Below are 19,766 nucleotides of genomic sequence, written 5' to 3' on the forward strand. Positions count from 1 at the left end.
ATCTGGATTCTGGCAGCTTCCTCTGGATGACGAATCAAAGCCTAAGACTGCTTTTCGTACGCCGCAAGGTCTCTTCCAATTTAACCGCTTGCCGATGGGTTTACATTCTGCGCCGGCAACTTTTCAGCGGTTAATGGAATTGGTCTTGGCAGGTTTGCAATGGGATTCGTGTTTGATTTACTTAGACGATGTCATCGTCTTTAGCAAATCCTTCGAGGAACACCTCCAGAGGTTGCGTGCTGTTTTTCTCAAAATGCGGGCTGCCAATTTGAAATTTAAACCGCAGAAGTGCCATTTACTCCGCGAATCGGTGCGATATTTGGGTCACATTGTTGGGCGCTCGGGGATATCCACTGATCCCGCCAAAACGGAATGCGTCAGCTCCTGGCCGACTCCCACCTCGGTGGGAGAGGTCAGGAGTTTCATTGGGTTCGCATCGTATTATCGACGATTTGTGGCTGACTTCGCTACGATTGCGAAACCATTACATGCCTTGACGTCCAAGGGAGTCAGGTTTCATTGGGGGCCGGAGGAGGAGGCTGCTTTTCGCGCCCTCCGGAATGCTTTGGTGGAGGCTCCGCCATTGAATTACCCCGATTTTTCCCAACCCTTCTTGCTCGATACTGATGCGAGTAACACGGGCATCGGGGGCGTGCTGTCCCAGCTCATTGGGGGCGTAGAGCATGTGGTGGCTTACGGTAGTCGGGTACTGTCTCCAGCCGAACAGCGGTACTGCATTACCCGTCGGGAATTATTGGCGATTGTTTATTTTATTCAGCAGTACCGCCCGTATCTGTACGGTCGGCGATTCACCGTCCGTACAGATCATGCGGCACTACAGTACGCCCTGCGGGTTCAACAACCATCGGGCCAGTTGTCTCGATGGTTGGAGATTCTCCAAGACTATGACTTTGTCACCACATATCGTAAGGGTGTCCGCCACACGAACGCTGACGCCCTGTCACGATTGCCACCCACTTCGGAGTGCGCATGCCTCTTGGGTTCGGGGCGTTGTAGGCCCCCGAACGTCACCACCGATTCGGTCCTCGTGGCCGCTACCGATGCGCCTTCAGCTTCGGGTCCTATCGAGCAAGAAGGGAGGGATTCGTTGCTGGGGTTGTCGGTCGCGGAATGGGGACGCCTCCAAATGGAGGACACCTCCCTCCTCGCTCTGCGCCGTCGCGTCGGGGGGGCTGGTCAGGGGGTGGCGAACGTTGACTCGTGGGGGTTGTTCCAGGGTCTTTTAATGCACTGGGATGGGAAATGTACAAATATAAAAACCATCAAAATTCCTACGTGGTCCTCTTGTCTTAGGTTATAATAATAACCTCTATTTTATAAAGCACCTGTCATATCGAAATATATCAAAGTACTATCTATCCATAGAAAGAATATTTAACTACACTCACACGTATAGATAAAATATAGGCGAATTAGAAAGCTGATAATAACAATATCAATGACAACTACAATCGAAATGCAATAACAATTAAGAATAAAACTATGATAAAAGCGAAAAAATATCAATTACACAGTAATCCAATCAGGAAACAGCATTAGGTACCACACTGGTGCTAAGTGATTCACTCATTATAGACATTGACCAGGGGACAAAGTGACATGAAAAACTGATAACAACCAGAGCAGTTCGTATGGGATCTAGGGAATAAGTTGCAGGTTTTACTTTGGAGGCAAGGTCTAAAAAGTATTATGGGGGTAGCATGGTGAATGCAGTCAAAGGAATATCAGAAAAAATAGAAGATTGTATACACGTGACTCAGGAGTGGAGGGGCAATTAATGTTTTTCATAATGGTATCAATTTTGGAATGAAAACATTCAAGAAACTTATTACATGTGGTGATGGAACCAGGTAAGATTCGTTTCGAATTTCATTTTAACATTTGATCAATTGTAGACAAAAGTGTTCTTGTGTTCTATAGCCACCTTGAATGAGCATAGAGAAAAATGGGGGCCTTGCGGAATTTAATGCGTCCCTATATATGCAGTGGCATAGCGCTTGCTGCTGGCGAAAAGGGTAACTGCAGTGTATGGCAGTACCCACGTCAGCAGGCCACGATAGACACGAGAGGGGGACATGTAAGGGAAAGGTCACAGAGGGGGGCCCACCGGGAAGCCTTGGGAACCCGCTAGTTCCAGAGAGGGGGCGTGGCCAGGGCGGAGCGAGGCCACGCTGAGAGTATAAGAAAGGCCCCTGTGAGGAACCTCGTGGCTGTTACTGGAAGTAGGCTCCCCGTCGTGCTGTTCAAGATCATCGTTACCATCTCGTCGTCGCCATCGTTGCTCTCGTCTCGTCACCATCGTCGCTGCCATCTTCGCTAAATATTGCGCTGCTAGATAGTTATTGGCTGTCTCCATTCAGCGCCGTCAGTGTTAGACGGTTAGTGTTGTGTATAGGCTAGCAACAATAATAGTGTGTACCCACGTAGGGTGTGTATTATCCCGATGGTGCTCGTTAAATAAAAGAAGTGGCTCCAAGTCTTACTGCCTCCGAGTTAGTCACGACATATACACTGATGTTGCTTCCAGATCTGAAAATGAATCTCCAGATCTGTATCCTTCCATCTATGCTCAAGCTCTCTCCCAGATATTTTTAAGGAGCGCAGACGATCAGTATACAAAGGAGATTTCCGATTGTAGGAAACAAGATGTGATTTAATTGGCACCAAAAAGTCAAGAGTATTGGAAAATGTTGAATTATAAAGAAGAACCTTATGGTTCTTTCGGTAAAGTCATGTAAGTACAATAAAATATAGATCACGACGTCTTCACCTGAAGACGATTGCTTGTGTGGCGATCGAAACGTCGTGATTTATTATTTTTTCTACCTACGTGACTTTACCGAAAAAAACAAAGAGTATGGATTCCTGCAGTCACGAAAGCTTCAAATCAAGAAAGAACCTTATCCTCCAAAGAAATAAACTGAAAGTTTGACTAAGCAAACTTAGTTGTATTTAAAAATTAAAAAGTTCCATACTTGATGGTACGTTTGATTTCAATAAAGAAAAGTGGCAAATCAAGTAAAAAATAATGCAAAGTATTCAAATACAGCAACATTGCACAAAATTAAATGTGATATGGCCAAGCCAGACGTAATAACTAGATCAAGCGTAGAACGAAGATTGTGAGTGGGAAAATTTACATGCTGGGAGATATGAACACAATTCAGAAGGGCAAAACATTTGATCCATGCAGAGGAATAGTTCGGAGAATTGACGTAAAAATTAAAATGACCTAAAAGTAATATCCGATTGTAAGTAGGATATAAAAATTACAATAAGTTGAAAAACTCTATAAAAAATATGGCTTTAGACTTTGTTGGGCAATAAAGTTAAAATAAAGCTGAAAGGCACTGTGCACGTTACCTTCAGGGCCAAGCACTCAAAGGAATTAGAAACCGGAGTATGTCAGGGGTCAAATTTAAATCAGGACAATAGATGACAGTGAGGCTGCCACCTTGACCAGAAGAATGAGCCTTTAATAATAATCAGAGCTGGCTAATTGGTTCAGCAGGTAAAAGTAATCCTGCCTGTGCCATGTTGCAGTCAGACAGAACAGGTCACACCTGTGGTCGAGAAAAAAATTATGAAGTAGTAACATCACCATTAAAAACAATTTGAGTGAATGTGACTGAGAGCAGCAGGAGTAATGCTGTTGATAGACCATTGTGTGCAAGTTTCATCCTTAGTAGGACTCATCAGCACAACTATACACCAATGCTCACTGCTGCAAAGTCTTTCTCTGGATAACCATATCTAGGGTCCCAACTATCACAATATGGGGCCCATTATCTATGGACCCTATATTTCCTAACTACCTAGACATCTCCAATCTGCACTGTGACATTAACCTTTTTGCAGATGACAGCCCTTATGTGCGTGGAAGTGTTTTAGTTTATGTAACTATATGTAAGGCTGTGTATGGCAGTTTATTTTATGCATTTATGTGTGTACTTTGAGTCGTTTTTTCTTCTTCTCGTATGCTGTGCATGCTTTTGTAGAGGAGTAGAGGAGAGTAGTGGCGTCGTGTGCGCTGTCCGGTGCGATGACGTCACGGGACGTGGGGTCACGCGCGCTGGACAGTGCACATGACGACACAGCTCCTCGATGTTAAAAGGGGGACCCCGTGACGTAAGCGGGGTCGTAGCTGGAGTCACGGGTCGAGAGAGTGTGAAATGGGGAGCCAGGGTCAAGAGGGTAGGGACAGTGGAGATAGCACAGCTCCAGGGCTGGACGTGGCTGTGCTCCTCAGTCGGCCGTGTTGGATGATCCCACGGCCAGCGCAGCGAAGACAGCACAGGGCAGCCGACTGTGTTGGGACCCAGTGGGACCTAGCCCGGGACCCCTAACCCCTGGGAAGTGGTTCACCCCTCCCGTGTGTTGTGTAGCCCTTTAATAAACGGCGGAAGCTCTTAACCTCACCTCCGTCTCCGAATGAGTCGTCGCCAGCTCAACACTTTTACCAGGACATGTGAGAGGCTGGTAACCCCTACATCTTCATCAAATGTATCCATAACCATGTTGTAACACGATACTAAGCTTGTGCAGGGACCAAACCCCATTTGGTGAAGCCAGGAGAGACTTCTGTGCAGCCCATGTTCCAACACTGGCACATCCACATGACATTATGGATGCATGCTAGGTCAAATAAATAATATCTGCCTACGTGTTGAACTAACATTTGCTGACACCGTAGAGTTGACCATCAGCTTATCATCACACAAACGTCATCAATGCAGCTGTGGGACTCACCAGTAAACTAGGCGCAGCATCCAGCGGTTCATCCTACGAGTTCTGCACAACACTGTGCTACAATCTGCTGTGGAAATGCTGACCCTGACCCGACCATGCATGTCACTTGCTGCAATGCCTCCCAAATGGTTGTGCTGCAGATCTGGTCAGTTATTCATTCCTCCCTATAACCACACGATCACAGAAGAGTGCCTTCATCGCCATTTTTCTGCTGATGTCGGGTATTGACCCAAACCCTGGAGCAGGGCTCCTCAACTTCGGATTAATCAATGCACTCTCCATAGTCAAGAAGACAGCACTGATAAAGGATCTGATCAACAATTGGGGACTCGAGATATTGGTTGTTCCCAAAACCTGGGTATATGATTACTCACCGGATGTCAGTTAGCATGAGACTGCACCCTAAGGGATACACTATTGTACATCAGCAACGTCGCAGGAAGCCTGGCACTGACAGCCCACATGGTGGTGGGATCACACTGATATACCGTGGAGACATCTACGTGAAAAATCCTGAGACACTGAATATCACGACTTCTGTGCAGCCCATGTTCCAACACTGGCACATCCACATGACATTATGGATGCATGCTGGGTCAAATAAATAATATCTGCCTACGTGTTAAACTAACATTTGCTGACACCGTATAGTTGACCATCAGCTTATCATCACACAAACGTCAGATCTAATATCATGCGGGAGTTTACAATCGCTGTCATCTATCAACTGCTGTCTTCACCCGCTGTCAGAATAATTTCTTGAGTTTTCCGGTCTGCTGGACTGTCGGTCACTTGGCTCTCGCTATGTCATCTGTGGTGACCTAAACTGTTCCAGATTGACTGGTTCTTGTAGTAAAATCAATAGTGATCTCGCCGAGATAATCGACAGTCACAGTTTAACCACGCACATCAGCGGTGCATCATGTCATTCGGGAAATGTGCTGGATTACATTTTCACATCCGCCGACACCATAACTATAAACAACGTTGTTATCAAAGACATGAGTATTTAAGATCACAGTCTTGTGACATGCAAAGTGGCATGAACAATTAAGTATTTATACTCTTAGGTTTTTTCGGTAAAGTCACGTAGGTAAAAATTTTAAATTAATAAAAGTAAAATAAAACAAATTAAAAAATTCACGACGCTTCGGAAGCAACACAAGCTTCCGTCTTCAGGTGGAACCGTCACAGCCACGACAGCTCCTGGCTGTGACGGTGATTTTTTTTAATTTGTTTTATTTTACTTTTATTAATGTAAATATTTTTACCTACGTGACTTTACCGAAAATACCTAAGAGTATGAATCCTTGCAGTCACGAAAGCTTCAAATCTAGAATTAAGTATTTGCTCACCCATCACAATACCATACAGAGACTGAAAACAACTGGACCATGATGCTTTCCATCAGATGACCTGATCATCAATCCTGCATCAACGGTCTATTTATTTGCAGCTCCATTATAAAATGACGTCACTGCTTTTCTTTGATGAAATCGTCGCCACTTAAAAAGCACAAAAAGAGCAGGAAAAGCGCGCGATAACTTGCTGTCACCGGATGCAATTACTGCAAAGCAGAAGCAGAGGAGGCTGGAATGTCTTTGGAACAAAACTGGTTTCGAGACTGTCCGACTTGCTTACAGAGCAGCCTGCAGATCTGCTAACCGACTCATTGTTGGAAATGTATAAATTGAAGGCAACGCATTCTCTCGGTCTGCCATCTGAGTTGATCAACTGGGAACCACTTTAAAACTCGAGATCCTGGTACCAGCATCAGTGGCAGAGGTGTTGATGGTCAAAGCATGGCCACACAAATAAGACATCGCCGTTCGACTCCATCCACACGGCGATTCTCAGATCATGCTCAAATAGCGCTTGTGCTGTCGATTGTCCACCTGGCAAATCTTTCATTCAACGAAGGCTGTTTTCCAGACCAGCTAAAAATGGCGCAGGTAACACCGCTCCTAAAAAAGTTCGCTTGAGCCAGTAACCCTGCAAACTATTGCCCAATCTCAAACCTGAGTGCTATTTCAAAGGTCATAGAGCACCTTTTTCTGAAGCAATTATTTCCCAACGTCGCTTCAATGGGAAGATTCAACCCATTGCAGTTGGCGTACTGGAAGTTCCACAACACTTAGACAGCTCTACAAAAGATCACTGATGACCTCTATAAGATCATGGATGACTGGTGCACCACAACATTAGTTGGCCTCGATCTCTGATCTGCCTTTGACATTATTGACTATGATATACTCATTGGGCAGCAAAGGTCAAGGTTCGGTGTATCAGGTACAGCACTGGGGTGGAAACCTACATGGTCGATCACAGTTCGTCAAGCTGGGCGACGAACAGTAAACACGTATGAAGGGAGGGCGCCTCCCCTTGAGATAGCAAACACCATGAAGAAATTCCAAACCACAACGGAAGGGCTGTAAACATCGCTCAATACATACCTTGAGCCACTTGCAGAGTCAAAACTTCAGAAAGTTGAAAAACTAGTAAAACACACTTAGGGGCAATTAAAAGAATCTGTTTCCACAGATGGCGAGATGGCTGGAGGAAGGGGACAGGAACCAGGCCTTGATGTGACTTAACAGATTACTTCAATAAATTAGAACAGACACACACACACCCGGACAAACAGCTGCCCTTTGTGAGGAGGCGAGCCGAGGTGGGAGATTTTAGAATATAATGACGAGCAGAAACCACGCACTTCAGTCTTGCTGCGGCGAGCACCAGGGGTGGGCCCCGCAATCTACTATGGAGGACAAGGCTTGCAGAGGAGCGACGTGTCGCCGAGTGTGAGTTCGGTGCTGACAGACGAAGTATCGCTAACAGTTTTATTCTACATTGAGTGCCAGCTTCCACCAGCAGCTACAGCAAGAGAGAAAGAGTGACAAGCAACGACAAGCAATCAACCTGGAGAAAGGGCGGAATGCGCCAAACATCGACCAAGCGAGCATCGCACAGGACCAGCAGCAGTAGCGGCTAACGACTAACCACGAGCATCCGGACTCAGAAGCCGAGCACACTCCTGCAAAGGTCGAGTCTACGAGGATCAACCGTGCCTGGTGCAAGGGAGAGGGCGTGACCGACGCAACCGAGAAAGAGTGTCGGCGCTAGCGACCAGCGGACGAGCTGCAAGCGCTATCGGGCACCACTGAAGGCGAGCATTGCGCCGACTCAACAATCACCTAGCAGTTAAATTTCGATTTAAAGCTTTCGTGACTGCAGGGATTCATCTTCTTGGTTCTTTCGGTAAAGTTACGTAGAAGGGAAGTAATAAAATAATAAAAATAAAACATAATAAAATAATTCTCACGACGTTTCGGCCACAACGCAAGCAGCCGTCCTCAGGTGAAAACCAGGTCTGTCGAGGCGACAGCGTCTGAATGAAACAGCACACGTGCTTGGAGCATATATACAAGCTTGGTTGGAAGGGGGGGAAAGGGCGCCTTGACAAACGAATTTGCATATCTAGAGAAATTTAGCATATTTATGGGAAATGCAGGTATGTGATTAGTACTACTTATGCCTGGGTTGGAAGGGGGGAAAGGGCGCCTTGACAAAATAATTTGCATATCAAGAGGAATTTAGCATATTTATGGAAAATGCAGGTATGTGATTAGTACTACTTATGCCCGTGCACTATGCAGGAAAGCAGCATCAAAGAGATGGGATATGGGAAATGCAGGTATGTGATTAGTACTACTTATGCCCGTGCATTATGCAGGATTAGCATTAACTAAAACCACCACGTAAACAACTAAAGTATAAACTACATAGTATCATCAGTATACTAAATATACTCTACAATAAGCTGAGTTACTAACAGTAAGTAATACATTACAATTCTACGTCGTAAAAAAATATATAATATGCTTCCATCTAAATTTTATTCTCTTACATCACACGAGTCTACACCGTACTATATACTTCCATAGACAAACCCAACATTAAATTATATACTGTATTGCTATAAACCACCTTATACATTGTAATATTACACTATGTATTATTCTACCCACCCTAATGTATATCACACTGCTGTATATTCACTATACAATTAAGATACTATATATTTCTTTGTACATTGTATTAAGCATATAAATGTTATACTATTTGTTATTATACACTGTACCATTGACCGTCGTGTGAAAGATACTAAGAGGAAGCAACGAAATGTCAATGGGAGAGTAATGGAAGGAAACTTGCAGCGGAGCAAAAAATCCTTTCCCTGCGGAGAATACAATGCCAGTGAGTGGAACGCGGTCTGAAAGTCACCGTAAACGTGAACACAATCAGTTAAGATCCGAAATGGTTTATTACGCCCTTCCAATGATTGCTAAGCCAGAATCCATCTTCTCGGTTGAAATTGTCTCTGTGTTTGTATATGTGGATCGCCTCATAAACGAATCTCTCATGGTAGCCAGATGGCTTGCAGAGAACCTCTGTCCACATATACATAAGTGTTAGCATATTAGAGTGTTTTGTTTTTCAATATTAAAGTTTCTTAACACAGAAGAGTCTGAGTGTCCCTTCCTAAGTTCATGCGTAATAATATTAATTATAAGAACTGTATCCTGCGGTGAGATCTGAATTCTGAGACCTGACATAAAACACTAACACATAATCAGTAAAAGTTAAATCGAGAATCATTGTATTATTATAATACAATTGAGAATACAACCCTAGACAATGAAGCCGCACCTAATTAGCATAATTACTGCACTTGCATAACGTCATACATTTACACCTTCATTTTATGATCACGATTGATAATACCCCTAGACATTAGGAAGAACCTAATTAGCATAAATGCATAATTAGCATACTTAAATGTGTTTGCATAATTCAGTAAAATTACATTTCTATTAATTTTCAAGACCTAATATATATGTAGTGAGTCGCAGACGTTGTCTTGGGAGCAACACTATTTATTCAATAAATCAACATAACATAATACAACCTACACTTGGGTGTTGAATGCTCATCTAGCCACGCTACGGCAGAATTAGACACGGTTCCCTATCCCGGCCCAGACCACAAGCTGGGTCCCGGACCACGTGGCTATAGGCTTCTTTTATCCAACGTGGATCTTCATCACCAGCAACACGAAGAACCCCCGAGCCCCTCACGGAGCTCCCATTATATCGGCCTGGGCTGGGGCTGGTTCCACCCCTCGCCCCGCCCACCTTCTACATCTCTCGAGCTCTTTCCCGAAGGCTCGCCGAGAGCTCTTTTATACCACGTGACCGCCCACCGGCCCCCGTCCACTGGTGGCCCCCTCCAATCTCATCTGGTCACGTGTCGGCAGGTCAACCAGCGTATCATGCCCCAACATAACCCTGGCTGGCTGACACTCCCTCTCGCTCCCTCACCGGGAGCCCGCACCGCACACTGTACGTGGTGCCTCCGCACTGACCAGCGCTCACCCAAGCCCCGCCAGGGCTGGGTCTATGCCCAGTAAGCGGGCTACACATACTGCCAACACATTATCCGCCGTGGCTTCGTAAGCCCGGCACCACACAGTGACAATCACAGTCACTACATATACAACAAGGCTTTGTTAAAATTTACTTGGCAGATAATATCAGGACCTGGGTAATTATGATAAATATCGCTACCAGAGATAAATTCATTGCATACCCTTTAACACTTGACGAACAAATGCAAGTTCCATTACGCCAACCCATCTGCTACAGTAATAACCAACGGACTACTATCTCCAGGCTTTCCTCTAGTCAGAGGCACCAAGCAAGGATGTCCCCCTCTCATCTCTCTTTAAATTGGCAATAAAATAACTTGCATAAAGTATTAGAAGCAACGAGAATGTGAAGGGAGTATGCAAGGGGGCAAGCAAGAAAAAAATTAATCTATATGCTGATGACATCTTAGTTACATTAATAGAGCAAATGACCTATATCCGTACTGTCTTATCTCTGATCACAGAATACGGATAAGCCTCAGGCTATGAGTTAAATTCAACAAGATTTGAGCTAATGTCCCTCTCCCCTGTCTTATTTAAACCCCCAGAAGGACTTTCACCACTCAGATGGTGCCCGAAAAAATTAAATACCTCAGGGGTTACAATATATTCCCATTAAACTCGTTTACGTTAACATACCAATCTCTCACTTTAACGCAGCTGCTGCTGTGCGTGCAGCGACGTTGCTCGTGTGCAACGACGGGGCTCATTTCCCATTACACTCGTTTACATTAACGTGCCAATCTCTCCCTTTAACGCAGCTGTTGTGTGTGCGTATGGCGACAGGACTCCTTTCCATCTCTGACCCCGTCTACTTACCCTTGGGTGACACCCACCTCAAACCTATATATATAACCTCTTGTTGCAGCAGCCTTTCCTGTTCAGCAGTTCTACTGCTGTATCTTTCCACCTGATGACAATTGCTTGTGTTGCGATCGAAACGTCGTGATTTATTTTTTATTTTTCTACCTACGTGACTTTACCGAAAGAACCAAAGAGTATGGGTTACAATAGCTTCTTCACTCGCATATCTCTTCCATAGAAATGCCCCAACCCTGCTTCAAGAGACAGTGACATCACCTGAGGTCTGGAAGACATACCTCTCTCCCTTTCTAATCGAGCCCACTTGATGAAAATTTGTGCTGATTGCTACATTGGAGAAACGAAACGTCATGTTTCTGATTGTGTCCGCGAGCACAAGTCAGATCTAAAACACGGCAGAACTGATTCTTCAGCCGTTGCCGATCATTGCTACAACTCGGTGGGCTCTCATGAAATTGTCTTTTCCGAGACCAAGGTTCTCTGCAAACCTCCTGGCTACCATCAAAGGTTTGTACACGAAGCCATACAAATATACAAACACGGACATAATTTCAACCGTGATGATGGTTACAAACTGAGTAATCATTGGAAAGATGTGATTAACCATGCAACCATGCAGATGACACGGTACTAATTACTGCTGGCCGCTCTCCGGATGACGTGATTGCTAAGCTCCAGAGTGATTTCAACAAACTACAACATCAGCTAGTTGCTCTTAAACTAGTCCTAAATCCTGCCAAAACCAAGGTGCTATGCTTCTCACCAGGACTAAAGCGGGAAGTTATTTTTCCCCAATTACATACCTTAAATAATGATCAAATAGAGCAAGTCAAGATCTATAAGTATCTTGGGGTCATCCTGGATTCAAAACTGAATTTTGAAGATCACATTGATTATATTGGGAAAAAGACAAAAATTAAAATTGGTTTTCTATATCGACACAAGCACTGCTTCCCTCCTATGTTCCGTTTGGAATTGATTAAAGCTACCGTACTGCCTCTACTTGATTACTGTGACATTGTGTATAAATCAGCCCCAAGTACTGTACTGAAGAAGCTTGACTCAATGTATCACTCGGCCTTAAGATTTGCATTGAACTGCCCATATAGGACTCACCACTGTGATCTCTACATTGGGTCAAACTTAACATCTCTGAATGTTCGACGGCTTGTGCACCAGATCTTATTTATTCATGATGTACTTGCAAAAAAATTTGCAGATTACCTGCTGGATCTCGTCTCTGTTTCAAAGAACAAATTTGACCTAAGGTCTACACTCATTTACCAGCTTAATATTCCCTATTGCCGTACATATACTGGAGGAAGGGCCTTTGCTATTGATGCCCCCAGGGTCTGGAATGCTGTTGCAAATAAATTGAAACTTGAGTCACTACCTATGAGATCTTCGCTCAAAACTGCTTTAGAGGAGTTGTACACCCCTAGCTGCCAGTGCTATTCAGTGACCTAAAATAAAATGTTTCGCTCCGGATGATCGCTACAAAGTATGACCTGTGTTTTGATTTAGTGTGCTGATCTTAAAGGTGCATTGAAAAATTACAATACTCGGATTGATGCTCCTGCTGTTGTGGAGTGACTCATGCAGCCAGCTATGGCTGCAGGGTTTTGGTAGTACATGTTGTTTATGCCATTTATTGTGAAAATTCCGTCAGTTCCTATGATTGCTTTTTTATTGCCTTCATGGCTTTATTTTGGTGATTTCGAAAAGTGTATTGGTTTAGCCATGTTTGTGTTGTTGTAGTACAGAGTTAGACTGATGGCCTTAATCTAAGTTGTCTTGTGGCTGTTGTTGTTGTTTGACTTGCATCCCACTGGGATTTTTGCACACAGCGTTGGTGTACGGTGTTTTTTCTGCAATATTTTTTGCTGTCTTTTCTTGGATTTTCTGTTTGCACTTAGTCACATATTCACTTTAAGATGTTTTTTTGTTCATGTTTTTGTTTTTTGTTTGTTGCGGTTGCACCCGATTCAAGAGCTGAATGGCTCACAGGGCTATACCTAATAAATGAACTTGAACTTGAACTTGAAAAAAGATTTAACTACACTTATTTGGCCAATATTATTTGACAGACAACTATTACAAGTTTACCATGTTCAGTTGTTTTCACAGGTTGAGTCACAAACCGTACCTCTCCATAACAAAGGCTCACCCTCTTAAGCCTCACCTTACCATATGAATTAAAAGTGTGCTGTACTTGCCCAGTCCCCCCCCTCTCCAACCATTATATAAACGGAATGGTAGCTCCTGCAATCTCTCATTTACTTGATACAGCTGTCGTGGCTGTGACTGTTCCACCTGAAGACGGAAGCTTGTGTTGCCTCCGAAACGTCGTGATTTTTATTTTATTTTACTTTTATTAATTTTAATGTTTTACCTACGTGACTTTACCGAAAAAACCTAACAGTTTGATGAAAATTGTTATCCTTCCTCCTATACCACCTACGACTGCTCTATACCCACATTCCTAACGTTTTTTTTCTCCATTCACGTTTTGCTTCATTCATATGGAACCACAAGATAGCGAGAATTGACTTTCACTCACTTTCACTCACCAAGAAGGAGGGGGGCTTGGCCCTCCCCGATTTCCTTAAATATCACTGATCAGTTGCCCTCCTCAATATTAAACACCAGATGAACTCAGAAATTAGGGGGTAATGGAAGAAATGGTAAAAAAAAGTTCCGTCAGTCACTGGACTCTCGCAGGGATTACTTTAGCCCCTACTAAAGATAGACCATGGGGTCTTAAACCACTATGGACGGTCTCTTACACTCTGGGAATTTACAGAGACAGGCAGATCCCGATTCCCCCTTTTTCCACAATCCTCTATATGGCGATATCCATTCCTTAAAATAGAGAGCAAAGGTAGTAAAAGGCCGACATAGATATTGGCTATCATTGACAAGAAAGGGGACTTACTGATTTAAGATGAGACAATTTACTCATTCAGGGATGCCAATACCAAAAAGAAATACGTTGCTATCAATACCCACTCCATACTTACTCCCCTTCGCTCCCTATGGGGCATAAGGCCGCAACAAGCCCACACCATGCTGGACGGTCTTTAGCAGCTTTCTCTGCTTCACCCCAAGACAGGCCCCATAATAGACTCATTATTGGGAGGAAAGGAGACGTATAAACGAGCAGAGGCATATCATCTCAAATCTTGCGAGTAACGATTCATATAAAAATTTAAACATTTTTGGGAAACGCTGATGGGTCATGACATCCCATCGCATGTCATGACCCAGCTGAGCCCCGGTAGCTGGCCTCAGATTACTCGTATGCATGGAACTTACCTGAATAACGAGAAGGCAACATTTTCTTATTCTACCCCAGATAGCCTGAGGTGCCCACGGGGGACCACTGCACATGCCTTCTGGCTGTGCCCAGATATCACCGAATTCTAGGAGGACATTGCCAAGTACTTTAATTCTATATATGACACACATGTTAGGCTCTCAGTAGATTCATCCCTATGGGGCTTGAAACCCACAGGGGTATCCAAGCACCAGAACACGTTACTCCAAGCCTTCAACATCATGGTGAGGAAAAGTATCTTAGGCAATTGAAAGGACCACGAACCCCCTTCTGGGAGACCCTGCAATACAGTGAGGGAAAAAAATTTGATCCCCTGCTGATTTTGTGCGTTTGCCCACTGACAAAGAAATGATCAGTCTATAATTTTAATGGTAGGTTTATTTGAACAGTGAGAGACAGAATAACAACAACAAAATCCAGAAAAACGCATGTTAAAATGTTATTAATTGATTTACAATTTAATAAGGGAAATAAGTATTTGACGTCCTCTCAATCAGAAATATTTCTGGCTCCCAGGTGTCTTTCTTACCGGTAACGAGCTTAGATTAGGAGCACACTCTTAAAGGTAGTGCTCCTAATCTCAGCTTGTTACCTGTATTAAAGACACCTGCTCATAGAAGAAATCAATCAATCAGATTCCAAACTCTCCACCATGGCCAAGACCAAAGAGCTTTCCAAGGATGTCAGGGACAAGATTGTAGACCTGCACAAGGCTGGAATGGGCTACAAGACCATCGCCAAGCAGCTTGGTGAGAAGGTGACAACAGTTGGTGCGATTATTCGCAAATGGAAGAAACACAAAAGAACTGTCAATCTCCCTCGGCCTGGGGCTCCATGCAAGATCTCACCTCGTGGAGTTGCAATGATCATGAAAACGGTGAGGAATCAGCCCAAAACTACACGGAAGGATCTTCTCAATGATCTCAAGGCAGCTGGGACCATAGTCACAAAGAAAACAGTTGGTAACACACTACGCCGTGACGGACTGAAATCCTGCAGAGCCCGCAAGGTCCCCCTGCTCAAGAAAGCACATATACATGCCCGTCTGAAGTTTGCCAATGAACATCTGAATGATTCAGAGGACAACTGGGTGAAAGTGTTGTGGTCAGATGAGACCAAAATGGAGCTCTTTGGCATCAACTCAACTCGCCGTGTTTGGAGGAGGAGGAATGCCGCCTATGACGCCAAGAACACCATCCCCAGCGTCAAACATGGAGGTGGAAACATTATGCTTTGGGGGTGTTTTTCTGCTAAGGGGACAGGACAACTTCACTGCATCAAAGGGACGATGGACGGGGCCATGTACCGTCAATATTGGGTGAGAACCTCCTTCCCTCAGCCAGGGCATTGAAAATGGGTTGTGGAAGGGTATTCCAGCATGACCCAAAACACACGGCCAAGGCAACAAAAGAGTGGCTCAAGAAGAAGCACATTAAGGTGCTGGATTGGCCTTGCCAGTCTCCAGACCTTAATCCCATAGAAAATCTGTGGAGGGAGCTGAAGCTTCGAGTTGCCAAACGTCAGCCTCGAAACCTTAATGACTTGGAGAAGATCTGCAAAGAGGAGTGGGACAAAATCCCTCCTGAGATGTGTGCAAACCTGGTGGCCAACTACAAGAAACATCTGACCTCTGTGATTGCCAAAAAGGTTTTTGCCACCAAGTACTAAGTCATGTTATGCAGGGGGGTCAAATACTTATTTCCCTCATTAAAATGCCAATAAATTTTTTACATTTTTGACATTCGTTTTTCTGGATTTTTTTGTTATTATTCTGTCTCTCACTGTTCAAATAAACCTACCATTAAAATTATAGACTGATCATTTCTTTGTCAGTGGGCAAACGTACACAATCAGCAGGGGATCAAATACTTTTTTCCCTCACTGTATATCATTATCTACTGTGGCTGCGATGGAGCACCTTCGTTATAAGTTTAAGGGAAAAGAACGGGATTTCGAGACATATAGCATGGAGCACCTGAGGGTAACATAATAGATAAATGGGAACCAATGGGAAAGATGAAGAGGTTGGGGAATGGGCCACAGGCAGAAGATGCACACACCAAATATACAGGCATCAGGGTCAGGATCAAACCCACGACCTCCCACATACCAGGCGAGGGAGATGACATTTTGCCACCGCGGCGGTTACCTGAGAGTCATACTTATGGTTCAACACATTTTCCAAGCACATAAACTTTCTAAGAAAAAACTAAGCCTACATTTTAACTATGGTATAAGAAATAATAAACTCTTGTACAGAGGTATTCACTACTCAATTGTAGAGCACTCTAAGTTGATTGTAGAGTAGTGTATCCGTTTAGAATACAGTATACAGTACTGTATGTACAGACTCTGGCTAGCGCCACCAATCGGTAGTGCCCTGAATCTTCGGTAAACAACATCTATATATATAAAATCGCAAATCTGTCTGTCTGTTTGTCTGTCTGTCTGTCTGTGTGTGTGTCTGCTTGTCTGTGTGTCGCCGGACCATATGCAGTTTCATTGGACGAAATGTGAGGGATTTGCGAGACGCGATTGGTCCGTTTGGTTTTCCACGGCGGTTGCCCATGGCAACGGGTAGCGACGCATTCGCTGCGGGGTGGACGCCATTTTTAATTCCCGTAAAAAATATGCGCACGCATTAACACGCGACTCTGAGGTAAATTCATCAAAGTTTCACGTCCTCTTCACTCCCCCCCCCCCCCACCCCAATGTGTGCAATTACTATTATAGGGTCGGTAGATAATAAAATTATAGCGATTAGACAGTATTATTGTAGCGCGGGGGGGGGGGGGGGGGGGTTAACGGCCCCAGTACCCAGCCTCAGCCGGGTGGGCAATGTAGGCGAGGCCGGAGGCTCTGCACGGTACTAGGCCTCGACACCCCACCACACTATAGGCCGTACATATTACTGCACAGCGGCCGAGGAGATCGTGGCTGGGGGGGGGGGGGGGGGCAGGGGTAGCAGCCCATCTGTGTATATATGTAAGGTTATTATGAAATATATTTTTCACCCGGGCAACGCCGGGTACTTCTGCTAGTATATGATAAGCACACGGCAAGATGCCTGATGGCTGTTGGAATTTTTCCAGATATGTGAAGGAAGATTTGTATTGCTGTCTATGACAGATGCTGGTTAATAGAGCATTACAGATGGTTAAGTGCCAGATAAGAGAGCTTATGCTATATACAGTTTTCTCTCTCTCACTTACACATGCACCAATTGTGAAGTAGTGAACTTTAGGTATGCGACTCTTACCATAGCTCTTTACATTTCTGCAGTGCAGGCTGGAGTCTCTTCATTTCCTCAGTGCCAATGCCGCAGCTCTGCAGGTTGAGTTTCTCAATAGGTTCCTCTCGATGCTGCAGGATCCAGGAGAGGACAGCGCAGTCTTGCAGGGACAGCTTTGTGTATGACAGGTCTATCTCGGTCATGGGTCGAGTAATATCACTCACGGCCTTGTGATCCTGCAGCTCGTGCAGGGAGTGCAGGAGACTAATGAGCCTGTCTTTGTTTGTATTCTGAGCATCCACTCTGTGCTTGAGCCACTCAACGATCTCTTTTGGAGAATTCCCAGATGGAGGATCCAGGATACCCTCAAAGATCTTCCAGGGAGCATTTGATGCCAGCCCACAAAGAAACCTCTGAAACACATCAAACCTCCCATCTTTGCTGTCTTCAATCGCCTTTATGATGTCACTCACTGACCGTGTAGGATGTGACAGATGCATAGCTATGGCTGCGAAGAATTCCTGTATTGTCAAGTGTGAAAACGAATAACAACTCCCTTTTCTAATTCCCTCACATGTGAACACTTTGTTGAGGAATGTACTGCCTAGTTCAGAAGAACTAACACCAAACTCTTCTAGATCTCTTTCGCTGAACATCTGGACGTTTTGTTGAACCCCCTTCAAAGCCATGTTAGCAAGAGCCGATACGACTTCCTTGGCGTCACTCCTGCTACGTCCATGGTGTTCTATGAGCCCACACAGGTACTGTGTGAAAAGATCAGTCGTTGATTTTAGACTAATGTCAGAGTTTGGATGCTTTTGTAAATGTTCCATCAGTGTAATGGCTGTTATCTGACAGAATGAGGGGTTATGGCACAATATATTCACCGTTTCACTTTGCTGCAATAGCTTGAGTGCTCTTTCTGTGAGACTCTTGTCTTTGTAAAATTTGTTGAAGAATTCTATTTTATCTTCTTGGGAAAACCCGGTGATTTCAACAGCTCGATCAACATTCGCTTCACTCAGCTGCTCCATTGTAATGGGTCTGGTCGTCATCAAGACAGACGCTTTAGGCAAGAGGTTTCCATTCACTAGACTAGCGATGATGGCTTCTACGGTTGTGGTCTCATGTGGATCAGTGCATGCCGTGGCATAGTCAAGGCGCTTTCCAAACTCATCCAACCCATCCATCACGAAGAGGGCTCTCTCTTGGTTTGCGAATACCTCATCAGCCCTCTCTCCCAAGCACGAGTGCAGAAGAGAAAACATCTCTGCAAGTGATGTCTCTCCAAGATTATTTACCTGCCTGAATGCTATGAGGACAATGTGCTTGAATCGTCATGCAAACACCCTCCGACCTAACAGCAGGCTGTGCACAATGAATTTGCTCAACATGGTTTTACCGCTGCCTGGAGTCCCAACTACAACAACCAATCGGGGGTGTGTTTTCTTCCCCATTGGGCCAATGAGATCAAATAGCTTCTTGTAAGTCATCCCTTCTCTCTCAGCTCTCTCCATCATCTCCTCGTGCCTTTTGCCTTTCGCCATTAAATCGTGGTAGTAAAGAACCAGAATCGGCTTCACCAACCTCTCCAGCAAAAACACTGCAGCTTCTCCAGGTCGTGCGTTGTAATCTCGTGTTAATGACGTCAGCTTCAATAACGATTCTGTGTAGTTATCACCTGGTTAATCGAAATAAAACACATGTAACAATATTAAACATACCTATAGCAGAAGACTATGTTTAAACTAAAAACAAATGATAAGCACATTGAGTTTGTTGACCACGTACATCACTGATTATTGTGTGAGGAAGTGTGTCCGTCGTTTTCTACATATATATGTACGGCAATCCCTCACCAACTAGAGAGGTTAGGTTCCTGGAAAACCTGGAAAAGGCCGCAGTAGGCAAATCCATGGTTGGTAACGTACAGGGTTAATGGGAAATAGGGGGTCGGGGAACCACGGCCATGGTCAGACTCGTCATAGCCAAGTTGCCTATTAACTAAACACCAAATAAAATGTAGTATATTACACAACATAATACAAATAAACATTACATTAACTTTACATACCTTTAATATGAACGATGATGATGACAATGAGATGATGGGGGAA

The 19,766-nt window shown here is 44.3% G+C and overlaps 1 pseudogene; it reads right to left on the reverse strand.

Annotated features, from left to right (window-relative positions):
• Positions 1-19,766, reverse strand: part of LOC133361109 (NACHT, LRR and PYD domains-containing protein 3-like) — a 90,504-nt pseudogene that overhangs the window by 45,787 nt on the left and 24,951 nt on the right.

This window comes from Lethenteron reissneri, chromosome 71, assembly GCF_015708825.2.
Source record: "Lethenteron reissneri isolate LAM-NWPU_2019-01 chromosome 71, ASM1570882v1, whole genome shotgun sequence".
NCBI classification, from domain to species: Eukaryota; Metazoa; Chordata; class Hyperoartia; order Petromyzontiformes; family Petromyzontidae; genus Lethenteron; species Lethenteron reissneri.